A 26084-nucleotide genomic window follows, 5' to 3' on the forward strand; every position below is an offset into this window, starting at 1 on the left:
TGTTGGTCAGGCTGGTCTTGAACTCCCGACCTCAGGTGATCTGCCTGCCTTGGCCTCCCAAAATGCTGGGATTACAGACGTGAACCACTGCACCCGGCCCTATTTTCTGTTAATTTTATGGAAAGGAAATGGTCTTATAGGAATTTCCAGAAGGTACTAATTTTGATATTTGTCCTTTTCTTTTGTGCCTCTTATTCAAAAGTCACCAGAGTTCTCTTGTGGACCTGTGGGAACAGCAGGACCCAGAGTTTGCTATATAACCTGCTCTTTAAAGGAAAAGCAATCTCCTTCAAGGGATTCCTGTAGGTTGGGGCATTTTAGCCCCTTTATTGCTCTGGACTTGTTGATAAGGCTTATTAACCTCAATGTTCTAAATGGTACAGTTAAAATGATTTACTAAGCCCAAGAAACACAATGAGGATATGACAGAAACATCTTGATATGTTGCTGGAGGTTTAAGAAAGTCTTGTTGCTTAGTTGTGATTTTTAATTTATTTCTTTGTTTTCCCCTTCACAATGTCTTATTTCAATAAAAACTTTATAGTTTTTCACAGTAGCTCTCATAGCGATGGTGGCAGAGCCTTTGCTGAGCTGAGGCAATATCAGAGAGGTTGATAGTAAGCTCTTTGTTTGGAAATTGGGGATTGTAATTTATTGCATTATTTTTAATAATTGAAAATTACCATTATTCATAGTTGTAATTTGACATTTATCTGTCATTAATTTTTGCAATATGTTTTTGTATATTGCAAAAATGCAATTTGACAATGTAATTTGACATTTATCTCAGACTGTATGACTTTTTACAATATGTTTTCCCCAGTATTTTATATATATAAGCAAGCAGGGCCCGTATGATTTTCTTTGCTCTTGCCACACCAGTTGTATTCAAGCCAAAGACAATGCACCCAGTGGGTGATTTATAACATAGCTATTTTTAAAAGAGATATAAAGCACTGTATTGCTTTATCAGTAAGAATATACAGACTTTTAAAAAACATTATTTCTAATATATTTATATATCAGCAAGGATCAAAACAAATTTTGTTACCGGAACTTTATCTCAAACCACGTTTTTAGTGAAGAAATAGCTATTATACTTTCTTGTACAGTTTGTTCAAAGGAGGACATGTGTTTTGTCCACGAGGAAAGAAATCAATGCTATTTGTGATATTATATACCTCATTTGAATATTTAACCTATTTCAATAAATTGAAAATGAGTTCCTACTTTCTTTTCCGTATGCTGATTTTCATGATTTCTTTTTCTATAGAGAAAAATATAGCTGAGCAGATTTTTAAATGCAGCATTGGCAATGTTACAGGTCTTTAATTTTGTTGGCATTGTTCATTTTGCCTTTTTTTGTTTTTTTTTTTTAGTTTTGTGATGTGAGGTGATGTGATGGTCAAAAATGTGGACTTTTTAAAGCCCGACAGGGGGAGCTAATTCCATATTCTATTGAGATTTCCTAGCATTATTGTAGTTGTCCATTTGTCACGGCCAAAATACTTTCTTTAGCCTTGGCTGTCCATAGGGCTCCATAACAGATACTCTTTGCTAAAAATAATACAGTATTTTATATTAATTACCTTTCAGTCATTAATATTGAAATTATTAATCTATTGAGATAATACCTAGGAAACTGAAATAGGGTCATTATTTTAAAATGTGTGATATCATCATTCAAGGTAAAGTTAATCTTATAAATATAACATTTTCACAATAAAGATCAATATAGAATATATGGAACATTTTAATGCTCATATAAATTCTTTAGTACAATATTTTATGATTAGATTAATAAACATGGGACCATCTCTTCTCAGATTTTTAAGCAAATCAAATTTATAAAATAATTAAAATCACATGACTCTATTATATGACTTTTTTAAAACCACATAGCTTACTTTAGAAAAAGTAAAGATCCTAAACTAAGTTCAAGGTCTACCACAATGAATCATTTAGGATGGTATTGAATTCCCATAATTGTTTAGTTCTGTGTTTTGTTCTCAGTAAAGAAAGTGGAATGGTTTTATTTATTTGAATTATATAGGGTATATCTTATCAAAAGACATTCTAAGATTACAAAAACATTCAATATGATACATTTATCTTGACAAGGAACATGGAATTATATTGTGCAAGAACATTCATTTGTTTTCATAGTTTAGAATATATAAAATTTTATAATTTCTGTGCATATATCACTTTGTAAACCTTAATTCCCTAGCTAGCTACATATCTATATATCCTAAGATATAATATATGATGAGTACATTTTAGTTGTCTCACACATGTAGACATGTGCAGACATGCACACACACACACACAAATATAGACATCCTCTTTGTTTTTATTTCCTGTATATTCACTAACATGGTAATGGACATATATTATGTGATAAATTATATTGTGTGTTAAATAACTACCATAGATTACCTATTTTAAATTTCAAGAGCAATAAATCTCTGTTGCTAAAATCAAGCACTAGGCTTTTATGGAACTCTTCCTATTTTTAAAAAAACTTAACTTTGTTTCTGCTAGAGCTTCGTTTGAGTATGATTATGCTACCAGGAGCCTAAAATGCAATAGCATTTAATGAATTTTCGGTTTGATTTTGAAAAAAAAAATGGATATGGTATACATAGTTTTCTAATTTTAAAAAGTAATCTCATTAGCCTTTGTGTTACCTTAACATATAGTACAGATTTTGCCTTATGCTAAAGACTTCATGCAAGTTGGATAAATGAATGAATGAATGAGCAACTCTTTAAAGGCTATGCTCTCTTGAACAGTATATCTACTTGTTTTCTCATATATTCAATGAAATGCTAATTATTTGCTTTGTTCATATGGTTGATAGGGAAATCAAACGAGATATTGAAGAGCTTTAAAAATTAGAAAATTTTAAATTTTAAATTTATGAACAATGATAACACTACATTTTTATAATTCAAAATGCTGGCTGTTTGGGATACATCTTTATTTTTATCTTAAAGAGACAAACATGTTACTGGCTATTTGAAACTTTCTGTATGAGAATGTCTCTTTTTTGCAATGCTGCAGTGAATCATGCTTGTAAGAATGGCCAAATAGACCTATGTTTGCTAACGTTAGATTCTTGTTATACCCAATTACCCTTTTGTTCTTCATGCCATTCTGAATGTCATTTTGCACCAATGGCCAGGCATTAATGGGGCATACTAACTCTATTGTACCTGCCACTTATGCAGTATTAGTTTCAGACTCCCTACTTTTAATTGAAGAGCTATGTAGTTAAATTATCATGTCATGAATTCCAATTCACTAGAAGAGCGAAGGAAGAAAACGCTATTGCAAGCTTTCCCAAGTAACATTTCTTTTAAATTGACGAGTCTTTAGACTAATGAGATATTAGTAGAGGAGGATGTATTTTCATTTGTAAATAAAATTGAGATTAAAAAATGTTAAAGAGAACCATTTTAGAATAATCCTCTCTCTCCTGAGAAAAGTTGTCTTGACAACAGTACCATTTATAATTAGAAATGATGAATATTTTATTTCTCGAAGGAAAATTCTCCCTAACTATGCTAGACAGTGATCGGGCTAAATGTTCATCAGGCTCAATCATTTTTTGGTGCAAAAATATACTGTCAATTTTTTGGCTCAGTAATAATCAAGCCTTGCCTTGTAGTTTATAAGGACTGGGTTTTCCTATGCATTTCTTAATAGTAATCTGTGAAATTAAGAAAAAGAGATCTTATTGACCTAATTTTACAGAAAGAGTATGTATCTAATAAGTGACAAAAATAGAACTAGAGAAACGAAGATTAATTTTTTTGCTTTTCATCATTTTGCCAAAGGGGCAGAAACATATGACACATTTCAGAGTTGTGCTTTCACTCATTTTCGAATCTATTCTTTTATATCATGGAATTTGTATTTCTTTCAATTTAAAATATTTTATTTTCTTTGCCTATTATAAGTGAAGAATTGGCTTAAACTTAAGATATCTGATATAGATTTCAGTCTTTCTCTAGTGTTCATGAAAATAAAGCCATTTAAACAAATGGCTATTCAAATTAAAAGATGTGATGGAAACTTCATTTTGTGTCATCATTTATTCCATCAGTTATCCAGTGTCTGCTACATGCCAGGCAATGGGGGATGGACAAGTTAAATAAATCATAATGTCTGTGGGAGGGATGGAAGGACACATCTAGAAAGCAGTGACCAGCCTTCAGAGTATTGAAATTGAAATGGCTGCATGATGTCAGAGGCTAGAGCATTCACTGTGAGATAAAGCGTTCATGAGGACTGTGGGAGGAGATGGCACTTGAGGTGTGTCTTGAAAAAGGGGGATATATTTAAGGAGAGAGGTTAAGAAGAGGGTGTAACATCCACCAGAGGAAATGACTGTGCAATCCAGTGACCAAGAGAGGAGAGTAATCGATTGGAGGATGCATTGGAATGTTAAATGGGGCTTGACTCTAGAAGGCCTTGGTGCAATTTTAAAGCAAATGTTTATCATCCAATCAAATCTATTACCTTGAACTCAGTGGCTTAGTGAATTACACAGTTGTTTGTATCTGATTGTATATGACGTGGAACTTTCATGATATAAATTTACATTCTGTCTTCACTTTTATGACTTTGTTAAAATCCATTCACTGATGAAATCTTATCCCATTATCTACATTAAATCTTATCCCATTATCTACATTACACTTAAAGTTTAAGACATATTTTATTATTAATTCAAATAATATACTTTTGAACCCTTTATTATCTATATCTGTGATGACCTCAAAGTTCAAGTAGTGTTACCTGGAAAATGTTAGTTTTATACTGTGCAAGACTTACTTTAATACAGGTTCACTGTTTGGATTCTGTTTGTAAAAGGGTAGAATTTAATTCAAGATTTCCTGTGGCTGGCTGGATTTAGAGAGCCACTCTCAGTACCCTTACAAGCCAGGCACTTTGCAGATTACAAGGCTTTGAAACAAAGACTGAAACAAAGTGCAGTGGCTCTTTATATTTATATTTTACTTGTTTTATTGTTTTCATTGAGGAGGAATTTATTTATTAGCTTCCATTTATCATTAGAACACATTTCATCTTAGAGAAGCTCTGAGGTCTTAAAGCTAATATGGAATTACAGTTACTTTTTTTTTTATTTTGAAGATCATATATGAAAGAAAGTACATTTCATAGAAATGAAAGACAGATGCCTCTTCCTCTCTTTCTTTCTTTTCCTCCTTTGTACCAACCTCTGTGTTAATAGAAAATGCCTTGTGGTGTGGCCATGAGCATGGTGGTCTTGAGGAGCCCACGCTCCACTGAATGGATAAACAAACAACAGTGACACAGCATCAGGCTTAAGTCAGAGGTAGGATCACCGTCTGTGTAGACATATGTATGTGGTTTCTTCTTTCTGTCTATGTGGGTGCCTCATAGCAGAGTGTACGTGAATGTGGTTCTTAAATAAAATTATATGCACTGGGAGCTTAGGACTGAGGAAGAATATTCCAGCTAGATGGAATGGCAAAAATAAAGACATAGAACTACAAAGGTGAGTAGGTGGTAAGTTCAAGGGAAATGATAGGAGATGAACCTTGGAAGGCTGGTCTGTGCCACGCTACATGAGGTGATAACTGAGTTTGAATCACACCTGCTAGGCTGGGAACAGCATGGAAAATATTTAAGCAATGTTGAGACATGTTGAAATCTGTAAAATAGAAACATAATTACCATTTTGAGGGTGGGTTTGAGGGCCTAGAGGCTTATGTGATTTTCTCCTGCAGAGTTTTAGCTATGATAGCAGAGGAGGTGTTTTCTGCAGTACCTCTTGTGTCACAAAGAGTTCCTACCAGTGTATATTATTGTAAACTACTCAATACACATTTGTTCATTGGATGAATGATGCTACTTATCCCCCTCCTCTTAATTAAAAGCTCAACTAGATAACTTTTTTAAAAGAAAAGAAAACGAAAGAAAGGAAGGAAAAATAAGGTAAGAGAGAACTAAAAATTGGACTATAAGGCAGTGGAAATGGGTAATACAGAGTGTATTTGCAGAACTCAAAGATACATGGTTGTGAAGGAAGGAGAGGAGTTGTAATAGACTATTACTTTGACTCCAGTGAAACACACCTCTCAATTTTCATGCCCTTGTGTAGTGCCTTTCCTTGAATCTGAGCTTGGCCATGTGACAAGCGTTGGCCAATGAGACATTAGCAAGTGAGATGCAAGCAGAGGCTTGACAAATGCTTACATGCTAGAGATGGTCTTCTTGCTTGGAATGCTTGTGGTTAGAGTGCACCATCTTGGAACAGCTGCCTTGCTGTTAGGAAGCCCGAGAAGTGATACAAAGAGATGCACATGAAGGAAAATGGAGATGCAGAGCTTACATTCCCATCTGTGCTCCCAGCCAGTCCCAGCGCTCAGGCCATTTTGTAACTTCCAACCATCCCCTCACCCCCACCATACCATACAAAACGCAAAAACTGCCCACTCACACCACAGAATTTTAAGAGAGCGTGATTGGTGGTTGTTGTTTTAAGTTGCTACACTTTAGGGTAGTCTGTTAACATAGCAAAGTATAACTTCAAAATGAATGGAGAATGGTTTTAATATATGCAGGTTAATTACTTGGTGGATTGTGACACCTTCATTTATCTTAGCTCAAAGTGCAAGAGAAGTAGTTTTGTTGCTATTACACTAGACTGTGAATTCTTCAAAGAAGGAATCTATATTTTTACTGCATTTTGGCAAATAGGTATTCGAAAATGTTTGCTGAATGTAATATTGAAAGCAAGCCATGCTTATGATGCTATGCCATTTAGCTGCTGCTAAACTGATAACTCTCCATGTGTCTCTGCTTTTTATTTTTGCTTTTGGTTATCATGTACCCCTGTGACCCAACATACAGAATGGTAACAGGAGGTGTAAATACACACACACCCCACACAGACATATATACACCAAAAAAAGAAGAGAAAATAAATGTCTGATGAACTGGAGATGGCTAGATCACAACACGTGGGAAAAATTAAGGTCTATGTCACCTGTTAAAAAACTGAAATTAATGAACAAATTTCTGTAACATAAGTCAGACATTCTTTCTATTAAATTTAAGCTAATTTATATAAAATACCATGTATGGGAACTCCCTATTCAAACACACAGCTTGTATACTTGGGTAAGAAAATGTGGGTTACCATTAGAATTAAAGGCAAATGATGTATTTGGAGATTAGTTATTACTTCCTTGTAAAAATGTATAATTAAGCAATCCTGGCCAGGCATGGTGGCTCATGTCTATAATCTCAGCATTTTGGGAGGCCGAGGCAGGCAGATCACTTGAGATCAGGAGTTCGAGACCAGCCTGACCAACATGGTGAAACCCCATCTCCACTAAAAATACAAAAATTAGCCGGGCATGGTGGCGCTCAACTGTAATCCCAGCTATTTGGGAGGCTGAGGCAGGAGAATTGCTTGAACCTGGGAGGCAGAGGTTGCAGTGAGCCACTGCACTCTGGCCTGGGTGACAGAGTGAGACTGTCTCAAAATAATAAAATAATAATAATAATAATCCTAAAGAAGTTATGGTGCCCACATAGGTTAGCTTAAGTGTATGTTAGATTTTCAAAGCTGTAAGTTACTCCTATGAAGTTATGCATAATTCTTACATCTTCATTGCTTCCAATTTGGTCAAGAAAGAAACCCTAGAATCTTGATCCTTCTGGAAGAAAAGGGAGAAAACAGGTAAAGTGGTAAAATTGGTTAGATCATTGAAAGATAATGAAAGCCTTTAAGAAAAATTCTGAAACTGAAAGCAGCAGGGGGCAGTAGAACATTTTGTGTATGGAACACGGGGAGAAAGGGGACTGGTCAGTGGAGAAGGATGCTGGCATCTCTGAAGAAATGTTTTAGTTTTATTTTTAAATACACAAGACTATCTTTTGATCATTACATTTCCTGTTTTCATGATCCTGCAAGCTAGGGATAGTCACCTGTGGTCAATATTAATATCAAATGAAACCTGTCCATTTAGAAAAGTAGCTTATGCTCCTTTCCCAACATCAGTATGTAGAATGTGCCCCTATGCATAATATATAGCAATTTATATTTTAATTCTCTTTTCTTCTTTTGTATAATTTGGCTTGAAAATCCTAAGATGTAGGGTAGAGGGACTCAAATTAGGAAGCTTGAGAATTACAAGCCAGGTAATCCATTGAGTATTAATTTTTCAATAGATTTATTTCCCTGCGATTTGAGATCCTTATCCCACTGCATTTTCGTGTGCTTTTTTTGTTTTGTTTTCTTTTATCAAGTCAAAACAAACCAGTTTTTATTCGTGGAGAAATCTTGCCTCTGTGCCTTTGCCCGGACTGTACTTCTACTTAGGATTTCCTTTCTTGTATATCCATGACTCCAAGTTATAATCAGTTCTTCAAAACTTATTTCAGATTCCAGATTATTGGTGACCACTTCTGGTATTTCCCCAACCAAAGAAAGCTGAATCCTCGCTTGCATTCTCCCTAGCAGTATCCATGCACTTAATTATAGTACTCAATTTTCTATCTTAAAAAAATATATAAATAAAATTTGTATTTTTCTTATAGGATTGTCAACTTCTTGAGTGCAGAAATTCATTTCTCTGATATACACAGCATCTACTACAGTTTCTTTCCTCCCTTCCCTTCCTTTTTACCTTCCTTCCTTCCTTCATTCCATGCCTACCTCCCTCCACCCACTCTATTTCTTTCCGTCCCTCCCTCCCTTCCCTTCCCTCCCTTCCTCCCTCCCTCCCTCCTTCCTTCCTTTCTTCCTTCCTTCCTTCCTTCTTTCCCTGCCTCCCTCTCTCCACCCCCTCTATTTCTTTTCCTTCCTTCCTTCCTTAAACTAAGGGTCTCCTTGTCACCCAGGCAGGAGCTCACTGCTGCCTTGAATTCCTGGACTCAAGCCATCCTCCTACCTCAGCCTCCCACGTGGCTGACACTGCAGGAGCACACCACCACACTCGGATAAATTCTTAATTTTTTTCATAGAGACAGGATCTCACTTTGCAGTCCAGGCTTGTCTCAAACTCCTGACTTCAAGTCCTTCCTTGGCCTCCTAAAGTATTGGGATTATAGGCATGAGCCACTGGGTTCAGCCAGTTTCTTATTCTTATTAGACATTTGATTAATACTTGTTCAATCTATATATGCAGTTACTCTTTTTGAGTCTTACCTATGCTGCATTAAGACATTCAAGACAATGGGGTGAAAGGACAGGAAACTAGTATTTAGTAAGTGCTTCAGTGTATACCAGGGACTCTAATTCTTTGCATCTGTTCTTTTAAAATCCTATTAGCAACTGTTTAAAATAGGTAATATTATGTCCATGCATTTAAGGACATGAATCTCACAGGCAGTAACTTGCCCAAGCTCACATGGATAGTGTGAGGCAGAACTGGGATTTGAGACCCATTGCCTGTCCCCTGACCACCTCCAAAGCCCATGTCGTTTTCACAACACAGCAGCTATTATCTATTTGGTGCTACACATAGCTTTAGGAACTGCTGATTCTACATTGAATAAAATACTCTACTGTCTTTGAAAGACTCACATGCCAGCAAGGAGGAGAGTAATAATTATGATTTTTAGTGATAAGTGCTTTAAAAATGTCCTATGGCTACCGGGCCAGGGACCATTACCTGTGCCTGGCAAGAGACGCGCTCCATGGAGAGGTGTAGCTTGGACTTGGGAAGTGATGGGGCCTTGAGGGATTAGCAGTTCACCAGGTAGAGATGCTAGAAAGGCCAAGGAAGGAGTCTACCATTCAGAAACGGGATGTCATAGCTCACTTGATCAGCTCGTTGGCTGGGAGTTTGTGTACATGGTAAAACGAGTGGAAAATGCCTCACCTCATTATGGGATCTCTGGAGTGCTCCAGAGTGCCAATAGGTAACCTGATGTATTAAATCACATGACAACAGGGGTTTATAGTATATAGATTAGATATCAGAGAAGTGATTTATACTGCAGTGGTAAGGTCAGACAGGAAATATAGGAGGTGAAACAACGTGGTATAGAAAGCGTGAGCTTTGAAGTCAAATACATGAAGCTTTGAATCTCAGCTCTTGACACTTTTCAGCTACATGATCTTGAAAAGTAATCCAGTTGCTTTGAGTATCAGTCACTGCCTCTGTAAAATGGGGATATTAGCTACTTCAAAGACTCTTGGTGGGATTAGAGAAGGAATGGAGTACTTAATAGAAGGTAGGTGTTTAGTAAACAGAGGCTTATGTATACCCTTAATTTTTGTACATATGGGTATACTTATAAAAATGTTGGTAAAGCAATGCTGTTTCAAAGATCCTATTTTAAATATATCAATATATGAAGTAATGTCAAGTTTCTAGTTCTACATATGTACATACAAACAAACATATATTTACCTTTATTCTAATTTAGTGACATTCTGATGCTAAAAGGACATGGAAAGTTCACATGCTTTTCATTTTCTTATACTTACTTGTATGAAAAAGACTATGTCATTCTTCATTGAGTCTTATTTTGGAGGTTTCGAGAATAAGTTTAATTTTATGCCATTCCTAAGGTATTTTAGGATTCTGTCATCAGATTCATCATTATTATCATAATTAATTCAAAATTATAAATGATATAATTCTTCTTGTTTGTAAACTAGTTTCCTTGGTTTTTAGATATGGTCAATTTAACAATGATACTGTTCCTGTTGTTGAAATAACGTTTGCCAAAAGTTATATTCTAGATATTCTTAAATTAAAAGAGTAATATTCGTATTGCAATAAAGTTATTTTTATGTATTTCACAAACAACTTTATTGATTATTGAAAGTTTTTAAGTAAGAACACCAATTATAGCATTCTTTGCGCTAAAATCCTCTAGAGGTTCAGATTTTTACTTTTAGTTTTAGAATAAAGCAGTGAAACCTCTTTCTGCTTTTAACAGATCTTCTTTTTCTTTATCCACTCTCTTTTCTTCTTTTATAGCGTCCCTTTTCACCAATTATTTTCATTTCTCTTATTTTTTTAACTTACAACTTTTTATTAGAGCTTTTCCTCTGTCTTCAAATATGCTTAAGATTCTTCTGTCCTCTAAAAATAAATATAAAAAGAAGCAACAAATAAAATCCTCTCTACTTGTGTAAGATCCTATTTCTCTCCTCTCTCTAACTAGACATCTTGATATACTTAATTTGCTATATTTAATACCTGATCTTTAAATTAATTGATTAAAAATCTACTGTGATAACCTCAGTGTCCTTTACTGTACTACTAAAGCTCCTTCTACTAACAATCTTTGGTGACTCTCTAGTCTTTCTTTTTTTTTTGAGATGGAGTCTCGCTCTTTCACCCAGGCTGGGGTGCAGTGGCGCTATCTCAGCTCACTGCAAGCTCCGCCTCCCGGGTTCATGCCATTCTCCTGCCTCAGCCTCCCGAGTAGCTGGGACTACAGGCGCCCACCACCACGCCTGGCTAATTTTTTGTATTTTTTTTAGTAGAGACGGGGTTTCACCGTGTTAGACAGGATGGTCTGGATCTCCTGACCTCGTGATCTGCCCGCCTCGGCCTCCCCAAGTGCTGGGATTACAGGCGTGAGCCACCGCGTCCGGCCCCTCTAGTCTCTTATCAAATCTGGTGGTTCTATCTTCATCAGCTACTTTGGACAAAATTTACCACCATCTCCTTCTCATACATCACTATTTCCTCAAATTTCTTTCTTACTCTTTTTTAATCTTTCTCATTGTACACATGCTTTCTGGACACGCTTGCTAATTTTCAGGTTTTTAACTACCACCACGAGCTGCCAACACTAGAGTTTATATCTCTGTCTCTTTTTACTATCTGTACAAACCTGGATGAAACATTAGCAACTCAAATTTAGTCAGCAAAAAACCATTATCTTTCTGTATGTAATCTTCTCTTTCATCCTGCCAAGAATTTGTTCCTTCTGTATTTCTTTGCAGTTCATAGCACCATCATAACCCGAGTTTCCTAGGGCACCAACCTGGATATCACACTGAGACTTTTCTCTTATCCCCACATTCAGTAAGCCTTCATCCCTGACAACTTTCCCTCTTAAGTATCTCTTCTTCTCCTGTCCTGTTTAGCATCGTCCAAGGTTTGCCTTCTCTAGATTATTACATTGGTACTAAATGGACTTGCTGGCTAGAGGTATGTATGCTTCCTTTCAGTGACTTTGCCCCAATTGCTGCAGAGTGCTGTATCCTAAACCCACGCCCCTGGAGATCTTTATTCTGGAAGCTCTTTCATATTATTTGGTCTCATTCTGTAACTGAATTTCAAGTAAGTTTCCACTCATAAATCTTTAAATGAAGGGAGTGTGGCTATTATTATCTGTGTTCTTAGAGTTTATCACAGTATAGGTAATCCATAAATCCTTATGGATGAACTGAACTCAATTTTTTAAATTAGTTAATTAATTTATTTTCAGAGACAGGCTCTTATTCTGTTGCCCAGGCTGGAGTGTAGTGGTGCAATCATAGCTCATTATAGCTGTAAACTCTTGGGCTCCAGTGATCCTCCTGCCTCAGCCTTCCTAGTAGCTGGATTACATGTTCATGTCACCACACTCAACAAATTCTTTTTTTAATTTTTTGTTGAAATGGATGTCTTGCTATTTTACCCAAGCTGGTCTCAAACTCTTGCCCTTATGCAATCCTCCCACCTTGGCCTCCCAAAGCACTGGAATTTTAGGCGTGGGCCATGGTGCCAGGCCTGAACTCAATATTTTATACCTAAATAATTTTGATTTAAAAAACATATGTGTGGGAAAAGTTGGGAGCAATTAGAAAACAGTTTTAAACTTTGTATCTAATTTTAAAACCATGCTCTTAAAATAAGATTATCCCTCAGATATTTGTGTTCACAGGTAAATATTTTAGCAATAACTTTTGAAAAATGTGATGAAATAATGTTGAATTTCTTTACATTTTTGTGTTTGAAAGTCAGTGCTTTAAATGAAAAATTACATAATCGATGTAACAAGTTTAGTACAGGATTTGCTACACAGTAGATGGTAATTCTGATTTTTATTTAATATAGATTATTATGGAAATCTTTATAAAATTTTGCTACAAAAATGTTTACATATGTGACCTTACTGGAAGTGAATAGTACTACTTTGGTTTAAAAGTTTGTTCTTAAGAATAAGAACATTTTAGAGTTATAGAAAATAGTCCAGTCAATGATAATAGCTGTGTGTAACTATTCTAATTGAGAATGGATTATTCTTTATGGAAGATTTGGTAAATTATACAGAATATTGAGCCTTTATTGTTTGTAAAATTAATTTAATTTTGTTTGAAATATACTCTATTAAGCCACTATAAATGTGTATCCAATAAGCTATCTGAATTAGTATTCAGATGAAAATATATTGAATTTCTCAGGGCTTTCAATATCAGTTCTATTTCTGTGAGCATTTTAGCTTTCTAATACAAGAAATGCAATTTGAATTGTTTACTGTTGCAAGCCACTGGTTATTTTCAGACATAATGGAATAATGGTGTTTAGCCACAATGTGGTATTTTCTAAAAGCACTTGAAATATTTCATGAGTAAGATTAGCTGAAGAATTTAGTCTTGTTTTTTATGACCATGATAGTTTATGTCTGCAACCTGAGAAGTTTTTATTTTCAGAACAGTTTCTCAAGAGTTTTATTTTAAAGAAAATGAAACTTTTTTTTATAAGATCAGATATCAGGTTTCCACTAACTGTGTTAAATATTTCGTTTTAAGTTACAGTATGGAAAATTTGAGTTACTCAACCAACTCAACCAACTTAGGCATTTTATTGTGAACCAAGAGGAGATGAGTGTGAGGTAATTATAATCAAAAACTACCATAAATACATGGTGTGATTGTAAATTTATTCTTTAGTGAAATACTGAGAACAGATTTAGATTATCATTTTTAATTTATGTTCACAAAACATTTTCATGAATAATTCATATTGATAAAGTGTTATATATTTTGTAGTTATAAGTACAATTAAAATATATATTAAAGAAAACATATGGCTGGGTGCAGTGGCTCATGCCTGTAATCCCAGCACTTTGGGAGGCTGAGGCAGGCAGATCATGAGGTCAGGAGATCGAGACCATCCTGGCCAACATGGTGAAACCCCATATCTACTAAAAATACAAAAAAATTAGCTGGGTTTGTTGGCGCGCATCTGTAGTCCCAGCTACTTGGGAGGCTGAGGCAGGGAAATGGCTTGAACCTGGGAGGTGGAGGTTGCAGTGAGCTGAGATTGCGCCATTGCATTTCAGCCTGGCGATAGAGTGAGACTTTGTCTCAAAAAAAAAAAAGAAAAAAAAGAAAAGAAAAGAAAACATATTTTAGAGTAGGGCTTTTAATTGATATTTTAGTCCTTCTTTAAATGGCAAATATAAAATAGATTTTCTTGCTCTTATTATTATTTTATCCTAAAGTGATTTTCATGGTGTTTTGTCTATAAGAAATTGAAATAAATTTTATGCTGTATGATTATGTCAGAATTTGACACAATAAAGATATATTTCAGTTCTATGATTGGGTTAACTGTTTCTAGGCTTGAGGGAGAATTTTGCTTGTAAACCGTATTAATTTGGTAAATCGCATTCTACTGTAGTCTCTTGTCACATTTGTTGACTTTCCGTAAAAAGTGGCTGTATTAGTCTGTTTCTGCATTGCTATAAAGAAATACCTGAGACTTGGTAATTTATAAAAGAAAAGAGGTTTAATTGGCTCAGAGTTCTGCAAGCTGTAACAGAAGTATGGCACTAACATCTGATGGCTTTTGGTGAGGCCTCAGGAAGCTTACAGTCATAACAGAAGGCAAAGCTGGAGCAGGCACATCACGTGGTAAGAGCAGGAGTAAGAGAGAGGGAGGCAGATGCCATATGTTTTTAAACAGCCAGCTCTCATGAGAAGTCAGAGCCAGAATCCACTCATCACCAAGGGGATGGTGCTAAGCCATTCATGAGGGATCCACCCCTGTCATCAAGTCAGCTCCCACTAGGTCCCACCTCCCACACTGGAGGTCACATTTCAATGTGAGATTTGGAGGCAACCAACATCCAGACCACATGAGTGGCTTTCTGATTACTTTCTGCCTTTTTTCTTTTTTAGTATATCCACTTTACTGTTTGTATGTGTTAAAGCAGTGGTCCCCAACCTTTTTGGCACCAGGGACTGGTTTTTGGAAGACAGTTTTTCTATGGAACGGGTGGGGGATTGTTTTGGGATGAAACTGTTCTGCGCTAGATTCTCATAAGGAGTGTGCAACCTAGATCCCTCGCAAGCACAGTTGGCAAAAGGGTTTGTCCTCCTATGACGATCTTACGCAGCTGCTGATCTGAACACGAGGTGGCGCTCAGGCGGCAATGCTCACTTGCCTGCTGCTCACCTCCTCCTGGGCAACCCGCTCCTCACAGGCCAAGGATCAGCACTGGTCCAGGCCCAGGGGTTGGGGACCCCTGTGTTAAAGTCATGTTCTTATAGCCATTTTTAAGGTTACAAAGATAAATATTTTTTATCTCTTATGACTGAAAATTATATATCATAGTTAGATTGTTTCTCAATCCAGGAGCAATTAAATTTGTACATTAGGTAATAAGCGTTTTTCTGCCAACCCCATATTAAGAATACATGGTAATAAAACAGGATGACACAGAGTAAAGTACCTGTTTCTGGTGTCAGAAACAACTGACATATTCCAGCTGTCTATTTTTTGGCTGTGTTATCTTGGGCAACTTTCTGAGTTTTAATTTTCTTATCTGTGAAATACAAACAATTAATGAAATGAGATAATGTTAAGATCTGATAAGCATTAGAAACACCAAATGATAGCAAAGTACGAACAACCTTCTTTCCCGCTTGGGAAATGGGTATTTCACAGTTTTAGAGATTTATGTATATATACACATACACACACTTACTCAACGGTTTGATACATTGAATAAATGTATCTGTAGGTATTTACTGAGTTCCTGATTGCCAGGCTCTGTTCTAGGTTTCTGAGATACATGACTTAATAAAACAAAACCTCTGTCCTTGTCGAGCTTAGTATTTTAGAAAGCGAACATTGCAGGTTTTCCTTTCACGTCATTAATATTTATTTTAAAGCATTCTAGCAGTATTGGCTGTCTATATTCTTGGCTCACAATATATTCATATTCCCATGAACTAATGGGAAGAAGAAAAAAATAGGACAGGATAAAAGTTAGTTGTTTTTCATATGAAAAGAGGTCTTATGATTTTATTTAAAAAGACAAACAATATAAGGGAAATTGAAAAAATGATGTTAACAGGTAATTCACAAAGAACTGCAGATGGTCAATAAATTCATGGAAAGCTGCCCAAACTTACTAGTAATTAGGGGAATAATAAAAGCAAATAAAACCATGGATACTCTTTTTTCCTGCATAAAATTAGCAGAAGGGAAAAATGTTAATAATGCCTAGTGTTGTTAAAGGTGTGGGGAATATAAGCACATTTCTACACAGGGATATGAATTGTAACTTTTTTGGAAAGCAATCTGTATTACCTAGTAAAATTAAAAATTATAAACGTGATCATACCCAAGGTTCCTCATTTTTAGTCATCTATCTTAGAGAGATGAAAGTACCAATATATAAAAGTGTGTCTTCAATACTGTGTATATTATTATTTGAAATGACAAAAAGCTAGGAATAAAACCTTAGAGTTTCCCAATAAAGAGACATTTCAAGACAAAAGTACCAATATATGAAGTTTTTCCCAGAAGGCATAATGTTTTCATCCACGCTTGTGAGAACAAGGACTGCAAAATGTCATGAATATTCAACCACAACAGAGTAGTTCAACAAATTGTGATGAACTCAAAGTACACAGCATTAGGTAGATATTTCAAAGATAAACTAGAGTTGTTACCATTGACCTAGATGATAGATATCTGTGATACCTTAAGTGAGAAAAGCAAGTAGGCTTGTGATGTGCTTGTTATAATCCATTTGGTTTTAAATTTGAAGATACTTTATGAACATAGAGAAAGAAGGGGAAGAATGTGTATCAAATTGTAAATATTTCTCACTTCAATGTGGAGGTTGTTGAAGGGAGAAGGGAAGGAACACTTGACTTTCTTCTGTCTGATTTATTTATTTTCTCATTGATAAAATTATCATAAAAGAAAAAACACAAGAAAGTTAAAATTTCAAGCTGTTAAAAATGTTCTATTTAGGATGGCATTGGCATATGTCTTACACTAAAGACAGTACAGAGTTCTGTTGGAACTCTTTACATTAGGTAGTAGATGTTTAGTAAATATTTCAGTCACTCATTAATTGAAATATATTGAGAACTCTATAGCCATGGGCTTTTAATACATACACACACATAATCTATGATACATTTATTGTGTATTCTATGTACTTATTACATATTAATTTATATTTATGATATTTTGAGGGCCATTACATCCACGGTACCTTTATCTATACATGATTTTCCTACTTACTTTGCAGTTTTATTTTCTTGGTGGTGATAGTGAGCCAGGCAGGGATAGTAATACTCCACAATAAAGTCAACTCCCTCTGGCCTCCTCCCAGATTCCAAAAATGTGAGCTAGGCAAAACACAAAGAACTTTATGCATTCATTCACTGCATTATTCTAAGGTTTATTGCTTGCTAAGTCTTGTGGGAGGAAAAAAGATTTATTCCAAGAGATTTATTCAAAGGTCTTTTACCTACAAGGAGTTTACACTTCTGCAGGTTATAAACGTGTCATCAATTCTTTGGCACTTAATTTTTATTCTTCAGCCTAGATTAAGGTTTTATTACATACTTATCAACTACTACACAAAAATCAAAACCCCTCCATTCTTAACTTTTAAATACATCCTCAGTAAAGGAGACAAGACAAGAAATTATTTCACAGAAGATATTTACAAAAATTATAGCCAAGACATAGGAGACAATTTAGATAGGCTACACTATAAAAATGGCTACCATGGGTATTTTGCTTGTTGGATCCCAGTATATTTGGTCTTTATTTTAGTTTAACAGGTCTCACATAAAGTCATCTACTAAAAAACACTTCCATTCTATAAGTCCAGAATTCTAAGTAGAAAAAGAAAGCATTCTGACTGATTCGCAGAAATCTCTGTGAAAGTATTGCCTTTTATTATATTTATATATAAATATGTTTTATATATTTGTAGTGTATCTATATACTCATATGTGAGAAATATGATACCAGAAAAGCTACTATGAATTATTTTACCTATACATTAGTTGTTGGTATATTATGCATTTTTAATTTGTGAGTATATTTGGGTAGCATTATTATATTCCTGGCAGGGCTTGAGCTTATTTTTTTTTTTTTTAATCTCCAGGGATTCTTCCTATTTTCTAATTCAGTTCGTTGTTCTTGGTTTATTGTGAACAAGAAAAGCAAATCATCAAGCTGGCTGAATTATGTTTAAAATAAGTATGAATAAACCCAGAAGGAGGACCTGCAGTATTCTATGTGTAAAACACATGGGATTAGTGGGAAAAAAATGTGTGAAATATTTTGACTGTTTGAAAGATTTTAAAAGAAAACGTATCGTTTGGTTTACTTACTAGTTCACAGCCATGTTTTGAAGAGTTAAAGTTGTCAGATGGTTTGCTTCTGGATGCATGACATACGTAGGAGAGTAATATCTCCTTGAGTTTATTAACATGCTACAATTCATGAGACTTTTTCCTCACGTACCTGTTTGTCATGCAGTATTAATGATGACATGGTATATTTACATTTAATTTATATAGACAAAAATGCTTCATTGTTGAACTCATATTTGTTAAAATGAAAGGAAGGAAAAAAAAATAAAACTGAGACTTCAATTTCATGTATTTTAAGGTACCAAAGTATTCAATCTTTAAGTAATAAGAATTACAGTAAGACCCTACAGCATAGCAAATTCCACAGGCAGTTTATTAAAATACGTTCAATTATCTGAAACTTCTGTAGTCCTTAGAAGGCACTGTGAGAATTAGAGGTGCATTAGCTGCAGTTTCAGTCAGACCTGAGTTTGAATCATTGCTCTTTTATTAGGTTCTCTAAAGTGAGTTATCTAAGGCTGAACCTCAGATTCTATGTCTGTAAAATGGGATTTAAGTACTGTACTTCTAAGTTTGTTATGAGGAATAAATGATCCTTGTCAAGTACCTCTAGCCTAGGCCTAGGGCTTGTTCCTGTCAGTAACTGGTGGTTTCGTGCTTAGTTATCATATGCCAAAATTGTGTGTAATGAGTTACTACTACAAAGGCCAAAGCTTGACCCTGGCTGTAAGAATGCATTTTTCAAAATCATTAAAAAAAATTCTCATTAGAGGATAAAAGAACAAATACTGAGAGAATCCTAAAGAATCTACATCTTCTTGTTGTGACTGATTCTCAAGCAAAGGAAAAGGAATTTTAAATAAAGGATTTCCGTTGGATTTCTAGCCTTATAGAAGAAACATTTTCCAAAATGCTGATATGTTTTAATTTAATGATGTGCTATTTGGGGTCCATTTTTTGTACATTCATCATGATTCTAAAACTGAGTTTGGATGAAAAGCATGTAGTGCTTGCCTTGTTCTTACATCAGAAGAATTTTTTCTTTTGTCCATTTTATGCTTGTTTCCAAAGGCTTAAAATGAAAGCTTTGTTTCTGCAATAATGGCTTAGTGTAGGCTTACATTGTTGATCCCCTCAGTAGATGCAATGTAATCCACTTTGGTAATGTGAATTTTTAAACAATCATCGGCCTCTGCCATTAACCCTTCTCTACTAATGATAATACTCTACAAAAACTACAAAGAAACTCGGGCCTAGCTTAACATTAGACTTGGAGCGCACTTAGCTGAATTTGCATTTCTTATTTTAGCAGCAGTGAATTGCTGAGCATATGTTGAACTTCATCAATACCAAAAGTAGAATAGGTGATTGTGAAACTAATGTTCAAGTGCAAGCATTCAAACACAAACACGGGAAACTAGAAGAAAATAATGATGAAACGAATTAAAAGTGCTTTCCAGTCCAAAATTCCCCTTGAAGGGGCTTCGGCTGCTGTTGCTTTTTGCAATATTTTTTAACTTGACCTGTTGCTTTGCCTAGTTCATTGTAGTGCAAATGTCTCAAATAAAGCTGTACATGAGTCATTTTTTTTTTTTCCTTCTCAGTTCAGGCTACTTGGATAATAGCTCACTTTGAACACAAGCATGGGAACCTATTGAATGTTTCCTGCATAAAGCCTACAGAGCTTTGCTCAGTAACTTGACATGTTTCTTTAGGAGAGAGAAATGGTAAATTAGCTAAGAGTAATTTTATTCCATGACTTATTTCCGAACTAACTTTGAGAACACATTTCCATTTAGTGTTTGGATTCCACTCTGGGGACTTAGAACTAAGGCTTCTTACGTATGGTTAAGTAATATATATGGTGGACGACTAAGTTAAGATGTTCCTTAGAGACTTATAGACATTTAAAGCTTTACCTAAAGTAGAGAGGACTTTACTGCAACTCCTATTGAAGCTGCAGTACTGTATGCCTTCAGGGCTGTGGATTTAATAAACAAAAGATCTGTCACCAAGCTTGGTTCACAGTAGGGGGTAGATGTAATTATATACTTTAAAGGGGAAAAGACTGTTGTTATTATTTTACATTTATTGAGTGCCAACATTTTGCAATGTGCTGTACCTAACATAGAATTAGATACAGTCCTTGCCCAGTGGACTATCTATTTAAATTAGACACAATCTAAATATTTCTCTTAAGTAGTTCCTGTGTTTTCAAATTTGTTACCCAGTGCATTGTATGAGTGTACAAAAGTATTATTGTACTTGCAAATGTTATTTAAAAGTATAAAGACTTTTAAAGACAGGTGGTGAAATAAGATGTGATTATTAGACTATAAAATCGCCTATGTTTTTCAGGTCTCTTCCTTTAACAATTATTATAAAACTAAATTTGAAATGAAAAGCAGGAAAAATATTAAATTTAGAAAATGATGGATGCATCATATTGATTTTTACTTTGGAAAAAATGGCAGTGTAACAATAATAGCACCTGTTTCTTGCTTAACTAGGTTTGGAATTATATTTATTTGTGTGGCTTTTAAGTAATTCCAGTATGGAATTCCACAAGGGTCAAGATCACATTTTCTAGAAGAGTACATTGCACCTAATAGGCATTCAGTAAAAACTGTTAAAGGAATGAATGAAATGAATTTGCAAATATATTTCCATCTTAGTTATCGTTTTCTCAGGACTCTTCTGATTTTAGAGTCAGAGGAGGCAGTGCTGGACTGGCTTTGGGCCAGCACTAAAAAACAAAAACCAAAACATCCCCAAACCAAAACACCTTCCTGGGAGTATCTTTGAATAGCCCTGGTTTGGAATGCATTCTTTCTAATAAAGATGTTTCTTGTCTCTCGGCAAGAAAAAGCATGACTACCCAGCAGATCTCCGACGCCCGTGAGAGTCCTTAGAGCTGTCCTGATCCTCATCAGTGATCAAAGGATCTTTTCACACTGGATTCCTGGTTTCCAGGGATGTAGTCACTGTACAGTGTAGTCAGTTTACTGGTCTGGTGTGTAGTCACACACAATTCTTACCATCTCTATTATAAGTCAGTCTGATATTAGGGGAAAATCTACAGATAAACATGAAGAAGAATCTATAAGTTGGTATATTTATGTATGTGTCCTGGATATTGTGACTATTTTATACCAACTGCTATATTCCCAGCCCCAACATTCTCATTCAGTTTCTTCTTGGTCTTAACAGCGCACGTCAGTTCCCAGTTGCATGACTATAGCTATTCATTTAGCAGACAGAAACAAGGATCCTTGGTGTCGTGGTGGAATCACTCAGCTTTCAGTTTGACTCTCTGGACTCCCATTTACACTGTGTTATCTAAGTTATTCAACTTATTCTGAGCCCCAGCCTCCTTAGATGTAAAATGCAGGAAACAATTGTACTGAACTTGTCTTCTGTTTGCTTATCACATACTCACTGTTCTCCCTGCCTCTTGTCTAAGATTGTGTTCCAGAAATGCATTTGTCATGTTCTCGTCACTGAATCTGATAGTCTCTTCAGCCACTTCCCTTTCCTTATCCCCACTACTCCCTTTACTCATCCCTGTTTTGTCACTTAATGGAAGGATTTTCCTGGACAGTTTTAAGCTCCTTTCACTCTCCCCTCCTCCTTCACTAATATCACAAAGGGGTTAAGTGTTAACTATTACATTTTTGTACAGGATGTACAGATCTGCATAGCCCACTCCAACCTCTATCTCAAGCTTTATGCCTTTCATCTCCAACTCTGTGCTAGAAAGGTTCATCCTTCTGTTTTTGAGACAACTCCATCAAACACATAAAAGCTAAATTTAGGCCAGGTGCAGTGGCTCATGCCTGTAATCCCAGCACTTTGGGAGGTTGAGGCAAGCAGATCACTTGAGGCCAGGAATTCAAGACCAGCCTGGCTGACGTGGTGAAATCCTGTCTCTGCTAAAAATTAGCCAGATGTGGTGGTGCGCACCTGTAATCCAGCTACTTGAAAGGGAGGTGGAGGTTGTAGTGAGACTAGATTGTGCCACTGCACTGCAGCCTGGGCGACAGAGCAAGACTCTGTCTCAAAAAACAAAACAAAACAAAAAAAACTAAAGCTAAATTTACTAGCTCTCCTCCAAACCGATGTCTTCTCTTGCTTTTGCTGTTTCTGTTAATGATCCCAAATTTCTCCAAAGAAGCCCAGGCTACACATCACTCAGTCATTGGATAGTCAATTGCCAAAATTCTGCAGATTTTCCCACCACACTATCTTTCATATTTGCCACTTCTCTTGTTTCCTCTGTGGCTGGCCCTCACTAATGCTTGGCTCCCCTGCTAGCAGGAAACTCTTCAGGGGCTACACCATTTCTAAGTCTTAAGTAAAAATAGGAGTATATGAGTAAAGAAGGAGCCATAAAATTCAAGCTGGTGTGTAGGACCCCAGTGACTAGCTTCTGACCCAGTGGCCAAGAGACCTAAACACATAAAGATCACTTCCTGACTCTAGAGCTCAATGAGGCTGCAGAAATGAGATGCCTTTCTGAGAGAATCCAGGAGAAGTACTGTGTAATACTGGCTCACTGCATTGGAACCATGCGGGAAAATTCATAAAGCATGAAATGCATGGGAGCAAATGCCTCTTTGTGTTCCTAGTTAGTGCCACTTTACGTTAGACCTTACCGCCTCATACCCAGATTTTTTCTATTAGTCACTTTCATTTTGCATTCTCTCTCCCTACAAATTATCTGCCAGAATCATTTTTATTCAAATCTGATTCCTAAATTCCTGTTTAAACTTTATCAGTGGCTTGATCCATCTGAAGGGACAGTGGTTCTCAAGTGTGGCTTTGGGACCGGTAGTGTGAACATCATCTGGGAATTGTTAGAAATGCAGACTCTCTGGCCCAGACCAGATCTGCTAAATAAGAATCTGGAGGGGTGGGGTCCTGCAGGTCCTGCTTTAACAAGACCTCCAGTTAATTCTGAGGCACTAACAACTCATTGAAAGCCAGTGCTTTAGCTAAGATAGTTATAAACATAGCTGGGCTTTTAGCATCCTACTCAGTGCAGGTCAGCCAGATTCCAGACTTGTATTTCCTGCTTTCCTCTATCACCAGAACCTCCGTTTCATATGTGAACCTCCAAATCTGAGACAGGTTTCAGTCAATTTAAGAAGTGTATTTTGCCAAAGTTAACTACGTGCACCCATGACACAGCTTCAGGAGATTCCGATGACATGTGCCCAAGGTGGTCGGAGCACAGCTTGGCTTTAGACATTTTAGGGAGACATGAGACATCAGTCAACACATGTAAGATGAACATTGATTCGGTCCAGAAACGCAGGACAACTTGAAGTAGAAGAGGGACAACTCGAAGTGGGGAGGGGTCATCAAGGTCATAGGTAGATAAGAGACAAATGGTTGTCTTGAGGCCCCCAAATTTATTTTCCTTTCACTCATAATTTAGCCCTTTGTGAATGCAGGCTCCTCTGTGCTTATCAGGTTTTTCATAATTTTGAGTTTTTTTCTTTTGCTTCTTTAGTCCAGCCATTTTTTCACAGTCTGTGTTTATGCCTCACTTCCATGAATCTCTTCTGAAGTGAAATCCTATAGTATTTATACAATAGCAATACTATTTAAGAGTGGTCATGCATTATTCCCTTTGATCATTATACTTTATGTCTTATGCCCCAAAATAAGCTCTAGGAAAAGAAAGTCAGTGTCTCTGCCCCATTTTAATTCCCCGCAGTGTCTAGCACAGGACTTCTTTATAGGTTTTGGTGATGAATTTCAGGACTACAGAGACTAATGGTATTGAACACTCTGGGTTCTTTATTACTCCATGTCAATACAACTTCACCTTCTAACCACCAGCTCTTAGGGACACTGTTTGTAAAAGGAGTCATCTACATCTGTGGATTAGTTGAGTACCATTTTAAAAATGCTTCAGAGTTTGCAAAGTACTTTCATAGAAATATGTCATTAGATCCTCATCACAACCCTGTCATAAAAGTGTTTTTATTATCTCCATTTTGCAGACAAAGGAACTAAAACCGGTCATGTTTAAAAGTACTGCTGTCTGTGTGAGAGTGGAAAGACTATGGAGGTTAGAGCAGGAATCTCCTATCTAGGCAAAGATAGTAAAAATTTCAGTTCCTTTTGTAAACAATTTCAGCTAAAAAATGTATTGTAACCTTGGATATGCAGGGTATTTATTCGTATCAAGACTCTGATATCTTGCTTTCCAGGCAAAAGTAAAACCAACCTTTTCAGTTAACTGTAGTTGAAGAGAAAAGAGTGGATTCTGTCTTTGGATGAGGATATTAACATTTAAAGGACTGGAAACAATGCTCAGAATAAATGTTTATATGTGCACACATGTATACTTACAATTAATGGCAGAGCTTTAAATTGAATTGAAATGAACTTATTGAATGAATCATATTCAAAATACTTTATAAGAAATGTTATCATTAAGGCAAATACACATGGATATCAGTCTAAATCTGATTTTTTTTTTCCCCTGAGATTTTCCACAAAGGAAGTGGAGGAAGAAAAGAGTAGAATATAACATATACAATACCGGCCTCCAGCCACAGTGCTACTTACCCATAACCGTCTAAGGGAAATAAATATATATTATGTTCCAGTTCAGTTATCTGTAGCTTGTAGTTAGAGATAGAAAACATATCAGATTGGGCAGAGTCTAAGATTGGCTGGCATAGGAAAAAACAGAAACTTGTATAAGCTAAATCAAGTTATGTCACTGGAACTACCATAAGATAGTTTGTTTCTGATTTTTCCTCTTTAATTATCCCCATGTGCCTTGCACAGTATATTGCATATAGAACGTGTTCAATTTGTACTTACTAAATTATTTGATGTATACCTAAAACAATATTTTAAATTTGGAAGTTCATAACATGATCCTGAAGGCACTTTGGACAATTTTTGATTAATGACAACTAAAAATTTTCAAGGCAGAGCACTAAACACTTAAAAGCGGGGAAGAAATAATAAGATTGTGAACACTTGGGGGGTAAAATCAAAACGCAAGTCAAGAGCATAGGGGTGGCGAAACAGAGCTTGCTGAAGGGTAAGGCTGGCCAATCATCACAGCACGAGCAAACCAGACTGAGGACTGAATCATGTGACACTTGAGATCCCTGCGATAGAGCCTTTGGAGCCTGGGCATGACACAACCAGCTTGCTATGTCGACAACCCCAGTGCATTGAGACAATGTATTGGTGAGGTGCTGATGTTGTATTGGTGAGGTGCTGATGTTGTATTGGTGAGGTGCTGATGTTGTATTGGTGAGGTGCTGATGTTGTATTGGTGAGGTGCTGCTCACCCTGACCAGGCCATTTCCCTGCTCTCTTTGCCATTGGTGTTAAAGCAGAGGAAGTGATTATAGAGATATCCTTTTAAAATTCTTCCTTAAAGTAACAGAATGATGTAACCAAAGGGCAGAAACCTGCAAGTCCCAAATCATTCCTGAAAATGGAATCAGGA

At 36.0% G+C, this 26084-nt stretch overlaps 1 protein-coding gene across 4 annotated transcripts in view; it reads left to right on the forward strand.

The window, feature by feature from the left end:
- The window catches only part of SLIT2 (slit guidance ligand 2), a 368351-nt gene that overhangs the window by 46342 nt on the left and 295925 nt on the right, over positions 1–26084 (forward strand). The gene's annotated exons all lie outside the window — the stretch shown is intronic.

Source organism: Gorilla gorilla, chromosome 3, assembly GCF_029281585.2.
Source record: "Gorilla gorilla gorilla isolate KB3781 chromosome 3, NHGRI_mGorGor1-v2.1_pri, whole genome shotgun sequence".
Lineage (NCBI taxonomy): Eukaryota > Metazoa > Chordata > Mammalia > Primates > Hominidae > Gorilla > Gorilla gorilla.